This window comes from Perna viridis, chromosome 8 (assembly GCF_037379345.1).
Source record: "Perna viridis isolate PV_CMFRI_1.1 ecotype Kerala chromosome 8, ASM3737934v1, whole genome shotgun sequence".
NCBI classification, from domain to species: domain Eukaryota; kingdom Metazoa; phylum Mollusca; class Bivalvia; order Mytilida; family Mytilidae; genus Perna; species Perna viridis.
Window position 1 is genome coordinate 26,965,011 of NC_142452.1, and position 22,271 is coordinate 26,987,281.

Below are 22,271 nucleotides of genomic sequence, written 5' to 3' on the forward strand. Positions count from 1 at the left end.
AATATTATTGCAATCTATACCTAAATAAAAGCATAACTGGCAAGCTTTATCGATGAGTAAAGCTTGTTACAAACACAACTGACACGTAATGTTTCATTTTCCTATTCTGTTTTGCAACATAAGAAGTCACATTCCGATGTACTGTTTTATTGTTTCATTTAACGTAGTAATTTTGTATTATGCCTGTTTTTGGTTTGATATGAGCAAGAACTTGCGGTCACATCAGAAACCAGACATCTGTATTTTATCTTGCTTTTCACAGTAACATACTCCCACTATTTTCATGTCTGAGATTATGGCAACTTTAATTTCTTGTTGACAACAATCCCTCCATATATAAATGTATAGGACAATTGTATATGATTTGCATATCGTAACTTATAATTTTGCCACACAAAGCGACTGATTCATCACTTCGGGATCGTCCGTTGCAGCCCCTACAAAAGCTACTCGGATAGGACCAATTTCTGATCAGTCAATGATGTCGCCTGAAAAAAAAATCTGTCACAAGTGTCTTTCGTCGTATGTCAGCACGATGAGTAATGCGCAAATTACAGGATATTCTCGACTGCAACAGCAAGTGCATTTAGTCTTGTTTTATTTAGGTTTGGTCCTCTTGTTCCTATATCTACTTTACATTATTTTGTATTGAGTTTGATTTGTCATTTGACTGTTGCTTTTTTCAATATTCATGGCTTTATTTTGTTTACGAATATCTCTTGCTTTGACCCTTCGATATTTTTACAAACATTACATGTAGAAATCAATCGGATAATAAAACAATCACAATTTTATGCTTTCCGAATAAATATAATATGTATACTATAGTAATTCATTATTCAGAAGATATTTTATTAATTTTGTTATCAGATTTAATTGTTTTGGCCTAAGTAGAAAACACTATGAAACAATGTGATTTGAAAACCATAAAGTTATAAAAGTACCAGTCAATCGGAAAGTTTTCCAACTATCTGTAGACGACGTCGTAGACCGGACGTCATTTTAGACGTAAATAAAATAACATTTGGGCAATGCAAGGCAAACACTGAGGGGGAGCAAAGTTTGAAAAAATTAAGATAACATGCAAAAATGGGGGAATGTACACCGAGTCCGCTTCCTTGAAAATCCGCATCCGATGGTTGCCACATGATTGGACATTATGTGTTTAGGATTCAGACGAATTGGGTGTGCATACATTTGTTCATCACATTGTTAAGGTCTTTCCCATAATTGTTTCGATCATATACCTATACGTGTGATAAAGTTTAGTACGTAGAACTGTACGGTTCTCTGAAAGTAAATACAATGAAACATAAATAAATCTCACGTAGTACAAAGGTAAATACGTTAACTTTCTTCAACAAAGTGCACTCAAAATCGCTCACATTGTATGCCACACACCAAATTTGAAAGCAATTAATCCTATGATATTTGGGGCAATTGCAAAAATTCGGACGGTTCGGATAATGTGATTCCAATTGACCACCACTCATTGATTAAGGGTATAGCAAAAGCAATACTGTAATTTTATGCGCGAATGTACAATTCATTTTCTAGTTTGGTGGCTTCGGAAATATAGTATGATTTTACATCATATAGTTCTTCAGCATGCATTTTTTAAATGGCGCTATCAGAAGACAAGATAAAATTTATTTCATCTAGGCGAAAGTTAGTACTAAAAATAAAATAAGTTGTTTCTAGTTTTTATCTTATAGCATGATATTAATCTAACATCGAACATTTAAAGTTTATGTTTCATCATAATACTTGTATCGTCCATGATATCAATCATGTGTTAGCTATTGATATGATTGTCGTCCATAGGTTCATTGTGTATTAAAATATTCTAATACAGGAATGTATGTAAAATATATAATGAAATGGCAACATCATTAATCCTTACCTGTTGATGTAAGGAAGTTAGACGACTTGTCAGTAATACTCAAACGTGTTTTGCAATCCGGAAGCTATGAAAACTATGTATATATTTTATATTTCAACTATCTACCCATTATTTTAAGTAACATGAAATTAGGTATTTGTTAAACAAAGTAAAGTAAACTTATAATTTGGTTTAATCGTTATTCCTTGTGACAGAGATGGGTTATATTATGTATGAAACTGTGAAGATTCTTAGGACTAAGATTAATCAATTAAGGTAGAAATATACTATAGCATTTTTTTTTAAAAGCGCACTATACCTATTGCAGCGGATCATTAAAAACATACGAAATAAGTTTACCCAAGCTTAAAAGTACCAAAAGAAAAAAAAATATCTGATGCAGTAACATTTTATGCAACTTAAAACGCTTTAATGACAAAATTTATCAGTAAGATAAATTGTTACAGACACAACCTTGCGTTTCACTAGCTAATACTTTCATGCAATACACAAATCTACATGACGATGCACCGGAATTTTTTACTTATATCAGTTGTTTATTCTTGTTTGTTTTCAACCAAGCTTTATAAAAGTCACTGCAGGAAACAAAATATCTGCTTCATATATTAATCATCAATGTAAAATTTTCATTGCATTTTAGCTTTCGACTTAGCCAATATTAAGATTGATCTTTCTAGAGTCAACTATCTCTTTGTATGCTTAAGTACTACCATTTGAGCTGTTTCGATATTGATTTTGTATCCCTTTACATACACTTTTTTATTAAATACATCGGTCATTTTTTTCGATTTTTGGATCATTGTTAAGTGGCCTATACAAACGCTAAAGTAAGTTTTTTTTAATTTCAAGAAGTGCTTGGGCTTCCTCAGCATCCGCGTTCACTTCATTCCTTTAATGTATGTAGGTTCTTTTGATGCAGAATCTTTAAATTAAGTAATTGATAGTACATATGAAATGTTAATTAATGTTTCCATTGGATCAGTGTAATGAAAAGGAAAGGCCCTAAAATTATTTGTATAAAAATATTGTACTGGTAATTTGTAGGGATGCACTCCAACATCTTTTAAATGGATCAAAAATAACTTTTAAATCCTTATATCTTTATTAAATTCGACAATAATTTTCCAAACATGAACATTAAATTGACGTAAATTACATAAACAATCGAGCTTGTCTCTAATAACTGTCCTTGAGAAAACTTAACAAAAATGTGGTTACAAAGTTAAAACTTGGCCAAAATGTTACGAACAACAAATACTGAAGATGTGCATCGTTCCATGTTCTTGATCTAGCGACACCGCGATAGAGTAGAACCCAACATACCGTGGGATCAGAGTATATAGACAAATTACATTTTAGTGTGTGTGGTATGCTTTGGTAATGTATGATATCTTAAATAAAGTCTCCAAACTCGCGCATGCAAGTCCATAATCAGATTCTATATGCAGAAGCCGACTGTCAGGGTACGTAGTGACAAATGAGATATATCATTTATGACGATTAATTTTATGTTAGTAATAATAAGTGATGTCACGCATTTTAAAATGTTGCTAGAGGTGAAAGAATGCAACTGAAGTGTATTAAACATTCCTAACTCGATTCAAATACAAGTGCCATCTGAAAATTTTAAGTTCTTGTTTTCTAATGGTTTATTGTTGGTTACTTCTGATCTATGCATGCGGGTCCTAGGTCCTACCAAATACGCATGGCTTAACACTGAGGAAGGCCAAAAGCGTATTATACATACAGAAATACGATAAGTGATTCTTTTTATATTACATTCTGTTTTTCTACTATGCTGTTACTATGTATGTGTTTTATTTTGGTAATGTTATGTTATTTGTTGTGTGTGTCTGTTTTCCATGTCTGGTCTTTTTCCCTGGAATAACTTCTTTTGATTTCCGCTAGAATATTGGTTTCCTTGATAACTCTTAAATACAAATATGATGTATTATGCATTAAATAACGAAAAAAAATACATATATTTCTTTTTTGGTGGGAGTGTACTGTGTTTGTTCATCTTAGTTTATTATACGTAATTGTATTTTATTTTGTCATCAACAGTTCGGTCGTCTCTGTTTTCTGTTTTCACGTTTTGGCCATGTATATGTCTTAAATGTCTCTTACATGCTTTCTATTTTTAGATATTGGTCACAGTAACATGAGTATTTTACATGATTTGATGTTTTTCGTAATTATAGCAAATCCAATATATTCATTAACGTTTTACATAGAATTTTGTTTTATTGAATCAAATTCTTAAGTCATCTTATAAACATGATATTGAAAGAACTTATCATGGACTATATGCAATGAAAATATTTTTTTCAAATATTTGTTCGTAATCTCTGGAAAATTTAAGAACATATCATATGAATAATGATAATTTATGTTTCTTTATGAATTTGGCAAAGTTTCTTATAAGATGCAGCATTTTACTTTCTACAGTAATATCACAGTCGCAACCCCGAAAGAGGTAGCAAGTATCCAAACTGTCACATCTGCTGTAATGATGCGACTGTTTGGCAAATTGCCTAAATAAAACAAAATTCAACAGATCATGCTTTCTTCATTAATGTATTTGTAAGCCACGATTATTTTACAATACATAAAAGAGTTCGATAAGAAAATCTACCTCTTTTGTTTTCATAAACAATAGAATATTAGGATGAATCTTTTACATGTTTACAATTATTATAGTAGTAATCTATTTAAAGACATATGCTTCGATGTCAATGAAATATATATAGTGCTTAACTTTCAATTCAGTGAATAAAACGTATCTAAAATATTGAATTGGGAGTGCTTTATATTATGCTATGCTTAATTTAACAAAAAGTACTTATCTAAAATTCTCAAAGTATTTACTAAACTTAAAATCCATTAAGCTAACTATTTCATTTTGAGATTTGCATTTCGAATTATAAACCACTTAATCGATGTCACTGCTAGCTAAACGATCCTTGAGTGTATTCATCGGTCCAGCCGTCAGATTGATCTAATAAGAAGTATATATATATATATATATATATATATATATACACATCAATTTATTATTTTACAGAATGTTTTGGTTTTTTTTCAGTACATCCGGTATAAACGTCATTTGTTTTTTTGTTTTGAACTTTGTAACTGATGCTGATGCTGATGTTAATTTTAAAATTCAAGCACATTTGTTATTTAAACGAGAACAAAACTTATAAACTACGGGATCAGCATTGTCCTTTGAGTTTGATAAAGAACTATTTCTTTCTAGGGAAACGATACTGGTTGATTTATCGGAATCCATGGTAGATTTGGAACATATAGTACTCATGGTATTTGATAACATGTTACCCATGTTTGTCGAATTACTATCATCTTCTTCGGTTTTGTGGTATTTAATTTCCATTGCATTACCATAATCTAAAATATGACGTAATTAAATGAGAAGATCAAATGTTACAGTTGATCGCATTGATCGTATGAAACTTAATTAAGTTTTATTTGCATATTCGTTTTCTATTTCCATTCTGCTACATTGTGTCTGTGTCGAATTCAACAATGAGCCTTTTATTTTTACTTGTCATTGAGATATCATTTTTGGACACCTAAACTGAAATATTCTTTTAAATTCTACGTTTCGAGTATTCTTAAACGATTGTTTTAGATTAATGAAAAATTCAACAACCCATGTTAGTTTATGATGTTTAGAAGATGTGTATAACTATATTTAACTATTTCATCTATTTAGTTAGCTAATATATCTTATGTGTAGCACTGATATTAAGCATTCGTTACTATAATTAAACAAGGCTACCGTGGTGGAGTTAAAACATTTGTCTTATACTGTATGGAAGTTTAGATTTTGTTTTATACTATGCACATGTTAAAAAACATTGTAAGTGCTACAAACAATGTAAGAAAAAAACTTTAGTTTAGATTTAAACAAAATGAATGCATTCAGTTAAGATAAGACATTTTAATAATAATATAATGTTATAAGTTAACGATCATTTTTTTTAAGTTTAATCTTTTTTGTTTTTCCTATCATAACATTTCATACTCTTGTTAATACTATGTGCCCCTTTTTGTCAGTATGAACTCTTTTGTTCCGATTTTTTATCATATTGGAATCACGAATTATATGTAATAAAACCCTGAATGACGCATGGCTAAAACATGTTCTATTTCCCACTTCACTCAAACATTGTAAAGAAAAAATCAACAACTTTTTGTGAATGAATTAACGTTTCTCTTTTATTTAAAAAGCTTTTTGTATATAGCTTTAACCCTTCAATATCTGCGTATATTGCTTTCATTTTGAGTCTTCATATCGCATTTGCCAGAGCTTGCCAAAACTACAGTATCATGTATGCAATTTTCACCGTGCTAGAGTTCTAAAATTTAGGCTTCTTAAAGAGGTAATATTTCTACAAGATTAAAGTCATAATTACAAAAGATTGTCTTTACAAACTCGTGGTTCGTTATGATGTATCAATCTGTAGCATGCAAACCGATTTCTCCAGTTTTGTCATAGTTTGTCTCTCGAACTTGGCAGGAGATATTCATAAAATAAGAGGATGCTTAAACTTCCAGTGCATCTGGAATTATATATTTGAACAGTGAAAAAGTATTTTTAGAACTTGCTGTATCATGCAAGGACTGAGTAACAATTTGAACGTTGAGAGATTAAGCCATGAGCACCGAGTTTATTGATAATTGAAAATTGAGTGACGAGCGCTTTACTGCAAAATTTCAGTGATACATGTACATGACACATTTTAAAATGGCTATTTTTATAGTACTTTCTTTTATAAATTACGTCAGAAAGAAAACAATTACTGTATTCTTATTTTTTTTAATTTAGAACATTTTCCATTATACATTATAGTCGGACTTCCTTTACTTAATTATGCCACAAATGATATATTGAATTAGTGTCAGGAACTGTCAAGTGGTATGACAGTTTAGAACAGCTTATCAAATGTCTTTATAACGACCCAGGACAGTCGCTGTCAGGATCTGTCAGGGAATAGGGCAAAGAGCAGTGTCCAAACGCAGGGCCACACCTGTCAAACCCGGATTTAATAGACGTTAGAAGTAAAACCAACAGTATATATCAAAAATGTATTGCATTTGTATTGGTGATCATTTCATATTAGAAATAAATTATTACATTATATCTGTTAGGAGTTGATAATTTTATGTTTGGAAATGTAAAGTATTGAAAGAAACTGGTCCATGTTTTCAGTGGTAATTTTATCCAGGCTGATTATTTACTTTTGTTTCTATTTGCAAGAGATCTTCACGATATTTCATATTGATTCTTTTGATTATTTTCGTGGTCTTTTTATCACTGAATAATGACTAGTATTGATTAACATACGAGTCCTCGTTTCGCTCATTTCCTTTTGAAATTTCCAAATCTCATTATTGATTCAACTTACTAAATTTAAGAGTAAAACAGTATCGTGTATCTTGAGGTTCTGCTTTTTTTTTATTAACGTTATGAATACAGTAATGTTTCCAGTTGCATCTGTGATTGGTAAGTAACCATCATTTTTACAGTACTTTGTTTTTCGTTATAATTTAGCTGTCTAAAAACCAGTTTACTGCCACATGAAGAATTATTTGGAAATGGTGATGAGTGCAAATCAGAATAATATAGTATATCATAATAAATTAGACCCTTATAAAAATTGAAACAGAACATTTGGCCAAAATATGTTATTTTAAAGAATGATGTCTAAAATATATCTGTTGCAGTCACCAACTTTTACAATAGACAATTTTTTACATTTTGTACAATGACTTGAGACCCAAATGAAAATTAAAAGTATTTACCTTCATACAACTGGCAAACTCTCATTAAAAATTACAATTACTCTAAATCTTGAACTTTGTGAACAATTACCAAGCACCTAAAATATTTGGTTACAGTTGTTAAAGAATGATCACGGGAACAGATATTCTAGAGGAAACCAAAATAATATAATCAAGAAACAAAGACTAATTAAATGTGCAACTTGGACTTCGATGAAACGGGATAAAAATATGACACCTTGAACAAATGAGTTCCCACTGGATGCAAATGGATACACCGTAACAATCCAGGAGTTCTTGATGACCATTAAACTTCTGTAGTGACGACTTTAGTCTTGGAACAGTACTTTAATTCATGGATGCCAATTTCCGTGGAAAAGGAAAAAACATACAAGTTCGTGGATTCTTGAATTCGTGGTTTTCAGGTTTTCAGTATACACAATAATGGGAATCTCCTTTTCGTTTGGATAAAAATTTCATGGTCTGACTCACCCACGAAAACCACGAAAATTGGTACCCCATAAAGAATTGTACTTTCACAGTAACCCATTTCCAGAAGCTTTATTGTAAGAAGTAAAGCGTGGTACAAAAAGTCTCCATATTTGAGCCCTGGCATAGCGGAGTACTTGTGATATGAAATCTAAATACGCTACTGCTAAAGTGGTGCTGCCACAGATGAAAGTAAAAATTACAATACGAAAAGTCATCACATTTGTCGTATAGCTAAGTCAATAGTTTACCTTTACTGTCGATCTCTAAGTGTTGGTCAAGACATCACGCTGACTTCACAGTGTCTGTAGTATCCTTTATCTCAAGTTATTTGGAGTAGAAACAATGTATAAAATCACAAAAACTAAGATTATTAACAATAATACATCAATTATATAACAGATACTGATATCAAACTTCAGATTGCTAGGAATTATGTATTTGAACAGTGAAAAAGTATTTTTAGAACTTGCTGTATCATGCAAGGACTGAGTAACAATTTGAACGTTGAGAGATTAAGCCATGAGCACCGAGTTTATTGATTATTGAAAATTGAGTGACGAGCGCTTTACTGCAAAATTTCAGTGATACATGTACATGACACATTTTAAAATGGCTATTTTTATAGTACTTTCTTTTCTAAATTACGTCAGACAGAAAACAATTACTGTATTCTTATTTTTTTTTTAATTTAGAACATTTTCCATTATACATTATTAGTCGGACTTCCTTTACTTAATTATGCCACAAATGATATATTGAATTAGTGTCAGGAACTGTCAAGTGGTATGACAGTTTAGAACAGCTTATCAAATGTCTTTATAACGACCCAGGACAGTCGCTGTCAGGATCTGTCAGGGAATAGGGCAAAGAGCAGTGTCCAAACGCAGGGCCACACCTGTCAAACCCGGATTTAATAGACGTTAGAAGTAAAACCAACAGTATATATCAAAAATGTATTGCATTTGTATTGGTGATCATTTCATATTAGAAATAAATTATTACATTATATCTGTTAGGAGTTGATAATTTTATGTTTGGAAATGTAAAGTATTGAAAGAAACTGGTCCATGTTTTCAGTGGTAATTTTATCCAGGCTGATTATTTACTTTTGTTTCTATTTTCAAGAGATCTTCACGATATTTCATATTGATTCTTTTGATTATTTTCGTGGTCTTTTTATCACTGAATAATGACTAGTATTGATTAACATACGAGTCCTCGTTTCGCTCATTTCCTTTTGAAATTTCCAAATCTCATTATTGATTCAACTTACTAAATTTAAGAGTAAAACAGTATCGTGTATCTTGAGGTTCTGCTTTTTTTTTATTAACGTTATGAATACAGTAATGTTTCCAGTTGCATCTGTGATTGGTAAGTAACCATCATTTTTACAGTACTTTGTTTTTCGTTATAATTTAGCTGTCTAAAAACCAGTTTACTGCCACATGAAGAATTATTTGGAAATGGTGATGAGTGCAAATCAGAATAATATAGTATATCATAATAAATTAGACCCTTATAAAAATTGAAACAGAAAATTTGGCCAAAATATGTTATTTTAAAGAATGATGTCTAAAATATATCTGTTGCAGTCACCAACTTTTACAATAGACAATTTTTTACATTTTGTACAATGACTTGAGACCCAAATGAAAATTAAAAGTATTTACCTTCATACAACTGGCAAACTCCCATTAAAAATTACAATTACTCTAAATCTTGAACTTTGTGAACAATTACCAAGCACCTAAAATATTTGGTTACAGTTGTTAAAGAATGATCACGGGAACAGATATTCTAGAGGAAACCAAAATAATATAATCAAGAAACAAAGACTAATTAAATGTGCAACTTGGACTTCGATGAAACGGGATAAAAATATGACACCTTGAACAAATGAGTTCCCACTGGATGCAAATGGATACACCGTAACAATCCAGGAGTTCTTGATGACCATTAAACTTCTGTAGTGACGACTTTAGTCTTGGAACAGTACTTTAATTCATGGATGCCAATTTCCGTGGAAAAGGAAAAAACATACAAGTTCGTGGATTCTTGAATTCGTGGTTTTCAGGTTTTCAGTATACACAATAATGGGAATCTCCTTTTCGTTTGGATAAAAATTTCATGGTCTGACTCACCCACGAAAACCACGAAAATTGGTACCCCATAAAGAATTGTACTTTCACAGTAACCCATTTCCAGAAGCTTTATTGTAAGAAGTAAAGCGTGGTACAAAAAGTCTCCATATTTGAGCCCTGGCATAGCGGAGTACTTGTGATATGAAATCTAAATACGCTACTGCTAAAGTGGTGCTGCCACAGATGAAAGTAAAAATTACAATACGAAAAGTCATCACATTTGTCGTATAGCTAAGTCAATAGTTTACCTTTACTGTCGATCTCTAAGTGTTGGTCAAGACATCACGCTGACTTCACAGTGTCTGTAGTATCCTTTATCTCAAGTTATTTGGAGTAGAAACAATGTATAAAATCACAAAAACTAAGATTATTAACAATAATACATCAATTATATAACAGATACTGATATCAAACTTCAGATTGCTAGGAATTATGTATTTGAACAGTGAAAAAGTATTTTTAGAACTTGCTGTATCATGCAAGGACTGAGTAACAATTTGAACGTTGAGAGATTAAGCCATGAGCACCGAGTTTATTGATTATTGAAAATTGAGTGACGAGCGCTTTACTGCAAAATTTCAGTGATACATGTACATGACACATTTTAAAATGGCTATTTTTATAGTACTTTCTTTTCTAAATTACGTCAGACAGAAAACAATTACTGTATTCTTATTTTTTTTTTAATTTAGAACATTTTCCATTATACATTATTAGTCGGACTTCCTTTAATTAATTATGCCACAAATGATATATTGAATTAGTGTCAGGAACTGTCAAGTGGTATGACAGTTTAGAACAGCTTATCAAATGTCTTTATAACGACCCAGGACAGTCGCTGTCAGGATCTGTCAGGGAATAGGGCAAAGAGCAGTGTCCAAACGCAGGGCCACACCTGTCAAACCCGGATTTAATAGACGTTAGAAGTAAAACCAACAGTATATATCAAAAATGTATTGCATTTGTATTGGTGATCATTTCATATTAGAAATAAATTATTACATTATATCTGTTAGGAGTTGATAATTTTATGTTTGGAAATGTAAAGTATTGAAAGAAACTGGTCCGATTATCTGGTATTGACTGTTAATACCAAAACATTGGACCGCTTATTATTGGTGTGCGTATCGATGACTTTGACATGTTGATGGTTAATTCTTCAATGGAAAAAACGGAATAATAAATGATGGTGTGAGGTATATCACACGATATGGACTGCCCGTGGTTAACGATATGGACCACGAAACTGATATTGCGCCTCCTGTTTTCAGTAATAGACTATTCTGTAACTGTTATCCATCGCGGGTATGATGTTGCAGAAGCTTGAGAGCTCGGATATCGGGATAATATTCACCGATGTAAATGCATTCATTTTATGTTATGATCAATCAATTACTAAGTACATACATAACTAATCAAAATATATCCGATATATGTAGTGCCCTTTGATCCAAGGCTGTTAAATAGAACGCCATATTTGTATTTAATTCAATTTAAAAAAAATATGTATCGTGACACGAAAGATCATAATCTAAGGCAAAGAAAGTAAGATTGTTTTCATCAATCAATATTAATGAAGCAATTTTTACTTGACTTAAATTTAATCCAACTTGAGGTCAACACATTGAATACCGCTATGTCCGCCGTATTTCATTTACGAATTCTCTAGCACAAATACATAGCTTTACACACGACAAGTATTGTTAAATTATTGTAATTCTAACATTTTTCATCTGATCTATCCCAGAAGGCCTGAAATATAAAAAAGGAGATTAAGATTTATCACTAAATTTCATAATTTAAACTATTTGTTGTGCTCAAGCATGTATATATATCTGCATCGCAAATTTGACAGTTCTAACATCGTTGGGAATTTTTCAGACCTTTCTTTACGTTTACATATCTTCCCTGTATCAATTTGATCCGATGGAGCAGTGTAGCGAATAGAGTTGTCACATTCTGAGACGTTGTATAATATTGATTTGTTGTGACATGCATCATTAATTTGATCCTCTATCCTACATAATAACATCTAAATGAACTGTCCCGTACTACCATACATCGTGTACTAAGTTACAGCCCTAGATTAATCCTACGAGGAGGAATAAACCGGCCAGCGAAAGCTATATTTTTATATAGCCTAGCTGGCCGAGTGGTCTAGGGCGCTGGACTTAGTGCAGGCGGTGTTGCCATAGATGTCACAGCGGTACGAGTTCGAGTCCCGCGGAGGAAACGACAAAAAATTTGCATCGCAAATTTGACAGTTCTAACATCGTTGGAAATTTTTCAGACCTTTATATATATATATATGAAAGGGTATTGGTATCCACTATAGCTTCTTTAGATGGGTTCGTGCTGCTGGTTTCTGTGTGTATTTTTGTTCTTGTGTTAAGTGTGAATTGCTCTACTTGCATATCAATTTTTATTTCGTATATTATTCCCCGTTGTGATTTGCCTTCTTGTTCCCCCCATGTTAATCTTAGGTACTTCTACAGTTACAGGATTGTATGCAAAAAGAGATGCAATGCATGTTTAAAATATTGATATTCGTATGAACATGTCGATCATGTTTCAACTTATTTATAATATGTCATATTATAGAAGAGTGAGATAAAGGAAACACAGATAGACGAAATCGGTATGAAACATATTAAAAAATAAATTGGTATAATCATACTTTTGATCTGGATTTGACAAAAAATATTCCCAAAAACTTGCCTTTAACATTAACAAAACTATAAAAAGCAATAATTTAAAAAGTGTTTTCGAAATACAATCATGAGAACACGAGGATACATGTTCTTCATTTAAAACATGACATGCATAATTCATTAATGTGTTTAATTGTGTTTAATTATCTACCCCAATGTCCAATGTATGGTAGAAGAAACATGGTAATATTAAAACCACAATGGAGACACTTAAGCGTAACACTGTATTTAACAAACAGAACAACATAAAATAAAGAATGAAGAACAGACCAAAAGAAAAACAAAACAAAACAAAACAAAACAAAAACAAAATCAAAATCAAAAACAAACAAACAAACAGCAAGAACCCAAATAAAATTTGGGAAACAACCCCAGAGTTTAGTTTGTCATATTTGAAGTTGACACTTTATATTGGTCCGTCAGGAGGTACAATTGTAGTGACAACTGTACATATGTTAATTTTATTCATTTGGAACTTAAACAATGTAATTAAAACAAACAAACCATGTTTATATCATGTTCCCAGTAGTTATACTTTACAACGCAACCATATGGACATAGCTGTGTTTTGAATTTCCAAATTCCTAATATAGTTTCAAATGTGGCACACTAATTATTAGATGGTTATGTTGTTGGTTTCCTTGTATATTTTTGTTGCTTTGAAAGAGTAATCAATGGAATATAGCGGCAATTAAAAGATTGTGGTAGAGTCTGGCACGGATTGATAATTCCAAGACGTGTAAAACTGACTGTAACGTTTATTACAGGAGTAAAAGCGAGCTATCTGAATATACAACATGTTCAAATATATATACTATTCAATTATATAAGACACATCCATCAATCAATGTGAATCTGGACATAAACATTCTATGTGCCCAGTTTACCCGCCCATTTCTTATTTGTGTACACGTATTTTTTGTCCTCCAGGTATTTCTTTTGACTTGCTTATTACCTGTTACTTGTTGTTTCTCATAACATGTTCTTTTACTTCCCCATTTTGGTTGTTTTATACGCGTAAGCCTTTTGGGTTGTTTTATACCTGTACATGCATATAATTCAATTTATAGTTAACATGAACAATATTAATTCTTAAATTCATTTCACATTCCTCCCTTTCTCAAAAATAACAATTTAATCAATAATGTCTAAGCACTGTCCTATCACAAGATTGTAATCTAGGAACAAAGACCAGACATGGAAAACAGACATACACAACAAAGAACATAAAGTAACTAAAAGCATACATACAAAGAGTAATCAAGGGAACCAAGGTTAGAGCGGTAATCAAAAGAATGTAATCCAGGAACAAAGACCAGACATGGAAAACAGACATACACAACAAAGAACATAAAGTAACTAAAACCATACATACAAGGTAACAAAAGTAAATGAGCAACTCGGACTCCACTAAAAACTGGAGGCATGGACCAGGTGCACCGGTAGGGTAAGCGTCCTCAGCTTTTCTAGAAACACCCGCCGAGTTGCTCATAAAAAGTCAAGTCCGGGGTAGACAAACGAGGAAAGGAAACTTGAACAGATCGATAGTTCTACTATATAAGACATTGTAGGGGATGACCCGCAATGACATACCAATCAAGTCAATGAGATACTTGAATACGTCATTAATAACATGTGTTTGAATTATAATTTTTAAGCAAATTTTAACTAAGATCTCCTCCGAACAATGTTCACTACTGTCTTTCTTTTCTCACATTATGAAATATATTGCATTAAGTGGTACACCTCCTGAAACGTGTAACGTTCACAATCCCACGCACACGAAGTACATGGAACACGAAACACGATCCCACAAAACACGCACACGATATACGAAAGTCACACAAAGCACTTTTTTTTTAATAATTTAGCTATTTTAACTAATGAGGTACCATCTTATTTATCTAATAAAGAAAACATTGCATTGTTGATATTAGAAGTGTTCATTTTTATAAAACATTGTACATTGTGAAAACATTTTGACTGGTCTTGGAATAAGATAATATTCAAATTTCATAAAATTGGGGTAAAATATACTATTTTTTTGTTTGAGTGTTTGAGTGTTCAGTGTTTTTTGACAGGTGTGATACCATTTAATTGCTCTGAATATGAAATGAAAGTAATTTTTATGTGAACAATATCCATATTTGGTGTATATAGATCATTGTGATCACATTTTCCTTGTTCCAGGAGAATAAAAATACGAAAAAAATCATAAAGTATTGGTAAAAAGCACTCTACTTTGAAAAATGTTTTTGAAATTTCAATAAATTGGTGTAAAATATACTCAATTTTAAGATAAAAGAGTACTTTTTGCTTATGCGATACCATATTGTTCGAAATATAAAAAAGAAAGTAATTTTTATGTGCAAAAATGTCCATATTTGTTGTAGATGAGATCATTGGAAACACATTTTCCATGTTCCAGGAGAACAAAAATACCAAAATTTCATAAAATATTGGTAAATAGTACTCTTTTTGAAATAATTAAGCTATTTCAACTAATGCAATACCATTTTATTAGTCTAAAAAGTATAAAATTGCATTGTTGATATGAAATATGTCCATTTTATTATACCTGGTACATTGCAATAACATTTTTACTAGTCTGGTAGTTTGAAGAAATTGAAATTTCATAAAATTGGGGTAATATATACTCAATTTTTATTATCAAAAGACAAATTATTACCACTACAGAATGATCGCCACGAAATCATAAACATTTTCAGTTCGGGAAATTTAATTCCTACAAGTATTGATTCCTGACAAAATATTGTCTTTTCAATGTAAAATGAATATTGATTTTGGCATAGAAAACAAAGTTACAACGATAGTCCGTAAAATTGATCTATCATAAGAGCTATTTTTATCATCCAATCAGAATACAGAACTGTTGCACGAAGAACGTTGCACGATACACGAAGAACGTTGTACGATACACGACGAACGTTGTACGATACACGAAGAACGAAGCACGAAGTGCGCACACGAGAGGCACATGCACACGAAGCCCACGCTGCACGATACACGATCCCACAAAACACGCACACGAAGCACGCTAAAATGGGAATGTGACACGTTTCAGGAGGTGTATTTCCATGAACCGATTGACTATCAATAAATGATTTAGTTAAGAACAAGTGTGTTCCTCCATATAAAATGCATTATTAAGTGTTTACTTAATAGTAAAATCGTAACAGTAAGACCAAATTTCAATATTTTTTTCTTATGTTAGCATGGAATTGGTAGAACGTTATGTAAACCCAATATGTTTTCAAAATAAAGTTGAATTGGATTTAAAAAAAAATAACGTTCATCGGAAAACTAAAAAGATGCTTATTAATATTTACACGTATTCAAGTTTCTAAACAGCTGTGATGGTGTAAACTAGCAATTGAAACGATTGATCTTTTGACAGCACGTCAATGGGTCTATTCTTATCCCCATTTGATCGTGGAGGCGTGACATTTTTAAGCATACATCTGTTCTTGGACAAAATAATATCTATGTCTCTTGTATCGTGCTAAATGTCGAAAGTTTTGAAGATAATTAACTAGCAGTGATAAGAGTTTAGTACGAATTTTATGCAATCAAGGAGAATGATAATGACATTGATGATTGTTTTACGAATATATCATTTGGTTGTTGATGTCGTTATAAGACTTTTAATCCTAGGATTGGTGTTAAAAGACCCATGACATTAAATTCGCTGCGCTAAGGGCTTGCCATCAAAAACCTGCTATTGCATGTCTTAGCTCCTTTATCCATCCATTTTCCCTATTGGAACTGTATATTTAGCATTAGGGGTTTTAGTATGACGATTATTTTTCTAGATGATGAACATTTTCATCGACAAGTTACACAATTATGCTGTATAAGTGATTTTAGGAGCAACCTCTCGTCCGACGTACAAAGGACGATCAAATTAATCCATTAATACATAAAATACAAAAAGAATAAACAATAAAAAAAAATAAGTGCAATGCGAGGAATCGTCATACAGAAGAATAACAAAAAATGATATTACATTTCTTATTTGTTTGAATAACCAGACATGATGATTAATTGGCATTAAAGCATATTTACTACAAGCAGGACTTATTAAAAATAAGGATAACGCCAAAATGTCCGAACACAAATCCGATCCATGATCAAGTCAAGTCGAAGATAAATCTGACAAAAGATATTACATCAACCTAGTAGCTGGTATTGCTATGGTCCTGACTTGGTACAGCCATTTCAAACAAAACGTTGATTGAAATCAAAGTTTTACAGCTCGCCAGACTCCCTTTCCAATTACGACGTGAATATATCGGTGGTGTTTAAATATCAATTGCATGCTATAGTGTCATACGGTAAATCAGTTGTCTTATTAATACAAAGTGCAATTTACAAAAAGCAATCATTCTTCGTTGTTTTAAAAGAAACAGAGTATGTTTGTTTCAATCAAGGACTGATATTTGAAAACGGAAATTGGTAAAATATCTTCGGACTCATTTCCGCAAGCTCCTGATTCAGCAATCTGTTACGCAAAACTGCATGGCGTTCAAGGAAATATAAAAAAATAGTATTTGCTCTAGCGTAGCAAATCAACTGTGAGACATAATTACCATATTTAGGAGATGAAAGTATGTTGCTCCACAGATAAGGACAATTTATAATTTATAAACTATACAAATCTTAGTACGGAGAAGACCTCCGTTGTGGAAATCGATATGTAGATCCAACAAAGGTGCTGAACAAGCTTTTTCTTTAGTCTCCTTTATTTTGAGTTATGGTGGACATTTCTGAAGGTAACCAATTACCAAAAGAAGGGGTGTAATGTACAAAACATCATCAGTATATCTGTATGTGTAATGGAAGGATAAATAGAGTTATTCAACTAACTGTGCAGGACAAATGCTGCATATAAACCACAAATCCTATTGGAGTCGAATGCCGAACCTCATTATGAAAGACTTGTTACAGCTGCAGTATTTATCTACTATTTTCACACACACACACACACACACACACACACACACACACACACACACACACACACACACACACACACACACACACACACACACACACACACACACACACACACACACACACACACACGCGCGCGCACGCACGCAAATAAATAAAACTGGTTGATTCATCCAAGAAAGTTTGACATTAAAACCACTTTTAATGAGTTACACAGAAGATTGTTTCTCCCCCCTTCCTTCATTACAAATGAAATAAAAAAGGAACGGGTACGTTTTTAATATGACAAATGCCCTTAACTTCTTTGACGAAAAACCTAACTGATTATAGTGATCAAAATAGATTTTGTTTGTTTGTATGTTGGGGTTTAACGTCCGAGCAGCGATATTTCAGCTATATTCAGACGATGAACATGAGATTGGTGATAAAATGAACATGAAATGATGACGAAATGAAAAAGGGATGGGACACAAGGACAATGGGGTCGACAAATTTTGATTGCCACTGGAAATAGGGAGAGATGGGTAGGGTCGGGCAATTTAGCCTCCTGTGGCGGAGCCCTATGGTTCCTACTCCGGGAGAATACCACAGTAGGGTTCTTTAACCTGCGGGGAACGTGGCATATTTCCCAACACGGTGCACCACTATGGTTTGCGGTCAGGTTTTCTGTATTATAGCCTGACAACCCAAGCATGTAACACGCCAGGGGTACCCCATTCAACCACCTTGGGCACACATCCCAGTTACTCTGTGGGCAAAGCGCCCTTGCCCCCAGCTAGGGTTCTGAGCACTATTTAGTCGCCTTTTACGACAAGCTTAGCGCTGCTGCAGGCCTATTCTTTTAACACCCGGACCTGCACGGGATGATAAAAATAGAAATAAGAACAATAATGATAATAGTAATAGCATATACGTATATAGCCACTTATCTAAAAAGACTCTGAAAAGCTTTATATCATACTAAAATAGCACCGACACACACACACACACACAATTAAAAAAAATTAAAAAAATAAACCATACCAACACATATAAACTGATAAACTCCAGGAAATGGTAAAAAGAAATGGTCAAAAAAGGAAAACCGTAAATGAAATGACAATATTAAATTAAAAACGGAAAGTTAAAAACTTTCGCAAGAAAAAATGCCCGACCATTCCTAAGCACATACTTTCTAAATATGAATAGTACGATTATCAATGATAAAAATCCAGGGCATAAAATTAAACGCGAACTAAGATCTTATCCAAATGCTATTTTCTAAATGTGAGAATAGACGATGAAACCAATCTTCATTTTGCAAAGGCCAATTTGCTCTTTTAAAAATGTTCAATGTACAGTGTAATTTGCAAAAGAAAACATACCCCAAATATGTTACTAATGAATCAAACGTTCTGTATATGTCTTTTGTAAAACATATTTTTTTAATGTTGATTTGCGGTTTTTTTTATAGGCAAATTACTTAGTATGCTAACGACAAAAACTATGTTATGTACACGTTGCTCGTTGCTTAAATTTTCTAACAGAAACAACACAAATATTTTCATCTCCGAGTTTCTATTTACTTTTATGAATACGAATTATTCAACGTATCTTTACGAAAAGCTTTAATTCACAAAAACACACAAGTCTTTGCTTTCGATTGAGCCCATTTTAAGACGGATTTATTAGTGTTTACGGATAAATACAAACACATTTAATGATTATCGAATATTCGAGTTATTTTCATGCAAATATGGACAATATGTCCCTGGTTACATGGATGGTTTAAATAAATCTGCCTTGTTTATTTACACGAATTAATATATTACGACAAAATTGGTCAAGTCAAGATCAACAATTTTATACAGCTATCTCATGCAAAATTTCAAGGCCTTGTCTTGGGATAACTAACGAGTTTACCTAGGGGAAACACGGTGAGTGCAAAAGAACATTCATATAAAAAATGAGAGTAGAATTTTCCTCTAAAATCTTTAAAAGCGGGTTTGATACAAATTTATTTTGAAACTCTAATGCTCGAAGTGCAGTAATGCTTTCCGGAAATTTTATTGACTTAAAAACTGATTATTCAATTTTGAAACTTTACCAATTGAATTTACTTTTTTGAGAATTTTTTGAAAATGTTCCCAGATATTTTTGAAGAATGATTTTGAATCGATTTCTAAGGAATGTTTCAGTTCCATTTATACTCAGAAACTTTTACCTCAAGTGAGGTTCCGCATTTTTTAACGTCATCTACTGTAAATGCTTTACAAATGTTTCGCACTGCAAGAACAACCAATCAATCGCTAGATTTCTCCACAATAGTATCAGGAAAAGACGCACTTTGATTTTGTGTAAGTACTTTATTGACAATATCAGCAATATTTACCGTAAGGGATTAACCACAAAAAAAATGATAAAAAAAAAATAAATAAATACATAAATAAATAAATGGTCAGGCGGGTTAATAGTTCCTTTTCAATGTCAGGAAGATCATTATAATTTTCTATACGTGCTACTTGAGCAAGTTTTCTCTGTTGACTTGAGGCAAGTAGTAAAAGACTGTTGCTGCTCGATCAGACATAATGAACTGAATATTTTTTAAGAATTTCAAATGCGATAGACTTTTGTGAGTTGTTTCCTCGTCCTCGCAGAGAGTGAACTCTTGTATCTAGTTACATTTTTGCAGCCTTGTTTGACATTTTTAATAAATAGGTGTTCCGGTTTTCAAAATGTTATAATAAATGAGACAAAGGTTTCACCGTGTTTTCTAGTTTCGTCTGTGAAAAGTGTTTGACCATCCAAATAGCACAGACTGACGACCCAGGACCATTTTCGTTTGTTGCAATTCGCAATGCACTATTTTTATCGGTAAGTTTCATTTTTCGACTTTAAGTTGTACATTGGACATTTCATGACCAGACCATCCTTATCGAAAGTAACCCCTCAATCAAGCAAATCCATTACACAAACATCGGTACGACTGCCAAATGAATATTGGTTATTTGGAGTCGATTTTGTTATATTTACTATCCCATGGTGAAAATCCTGTAAATCATGTACCCTCTCTAATTCATATTGAACTTCATTCTGGTGTACTTCAATTTTCCTATTTTACATCATTTATGTCTGCATCCTTGTTTTCCAGTTCTATCGTTTTTTTCGATTCGGACTTGCTTTTTCTTTGTGTCATTCAAGTCAAGAGATGTTCCATTTGTAAAATCTCGCTTTTTTGTTGTTTTGAGAGTAAAGAGTAATCAAGGTTATAGCGGTAATCAAAAGAATGTAATCCAGGGACAAAGACCAGACATGGAAAACAGACATACACAACAAAGAACATAAAGTAACTAAAATCATACATACAAAGTAACAAAAGTAAATGAGCAACTCGGACTCCACTAAAAACTGGGAGCATGGACCAGGTGCACCGGTAGGGTAAGCGTTCTCTGCTATTCTAGAAACACCCGCCGAGTTGCTCATAAAAAGTCAAGTCCGGGGTAGACAAACGAGGAAAGGAAAACTATGACTCGTTGAATAAATCAGTTTTCATGGTGCTGATGGATACACCATAACGATCGACGAGTTCATGATGACGACCATACAATTTCTGTAGTGATGACTTCAATCTTGTAGCAACATAGCCCTGTTCCAGAAGCCTATTTGTTAGAGTTCTAGTGCGATACAAAAAGTCTGCGTAGTTTCGGCAAGCTCTGGCATAACGTATGAGTTGTGATATGAACATTCCATACGCAGGAGCCGAAGGGATGTTGCCACAAATGAAAGGAAAGTTGACAATTCTGAATGAAAAGTCATCACGTTTGTCGTAAAGTGTGGTCAATAGTTTTCCTTTACCATCGATTTCTAAGTGTAGGTTTGCAGTTCTAAGTGAATTGCATGTTACGTGGATCGAATTTGACGAGCCAATCAGATCTATATGTATGACTCAATTTTTCAAGGTATAAAAACAACCTTGGCCGATTTCGTTTTCCTATTTCATTTTCGATGAATAACTTGATTCCGAAAATTAACGTGATATAATTGAATAAAGCAAAATATCATTCCCCTTATTTGTTTTTATTTTATTTCCTTTAAATTAATAAAAATCACAATTTGTATAACAGAGTACAACTCACAAATATAATGAAAATTTTTACTAAAAACTTTCGACAATATTACACACACTTATAATCAATATTATTTAAATGTATTGCCTGATATATAATAGTAATAATAGTATGATTTTTAATAAATATCATACGGTGC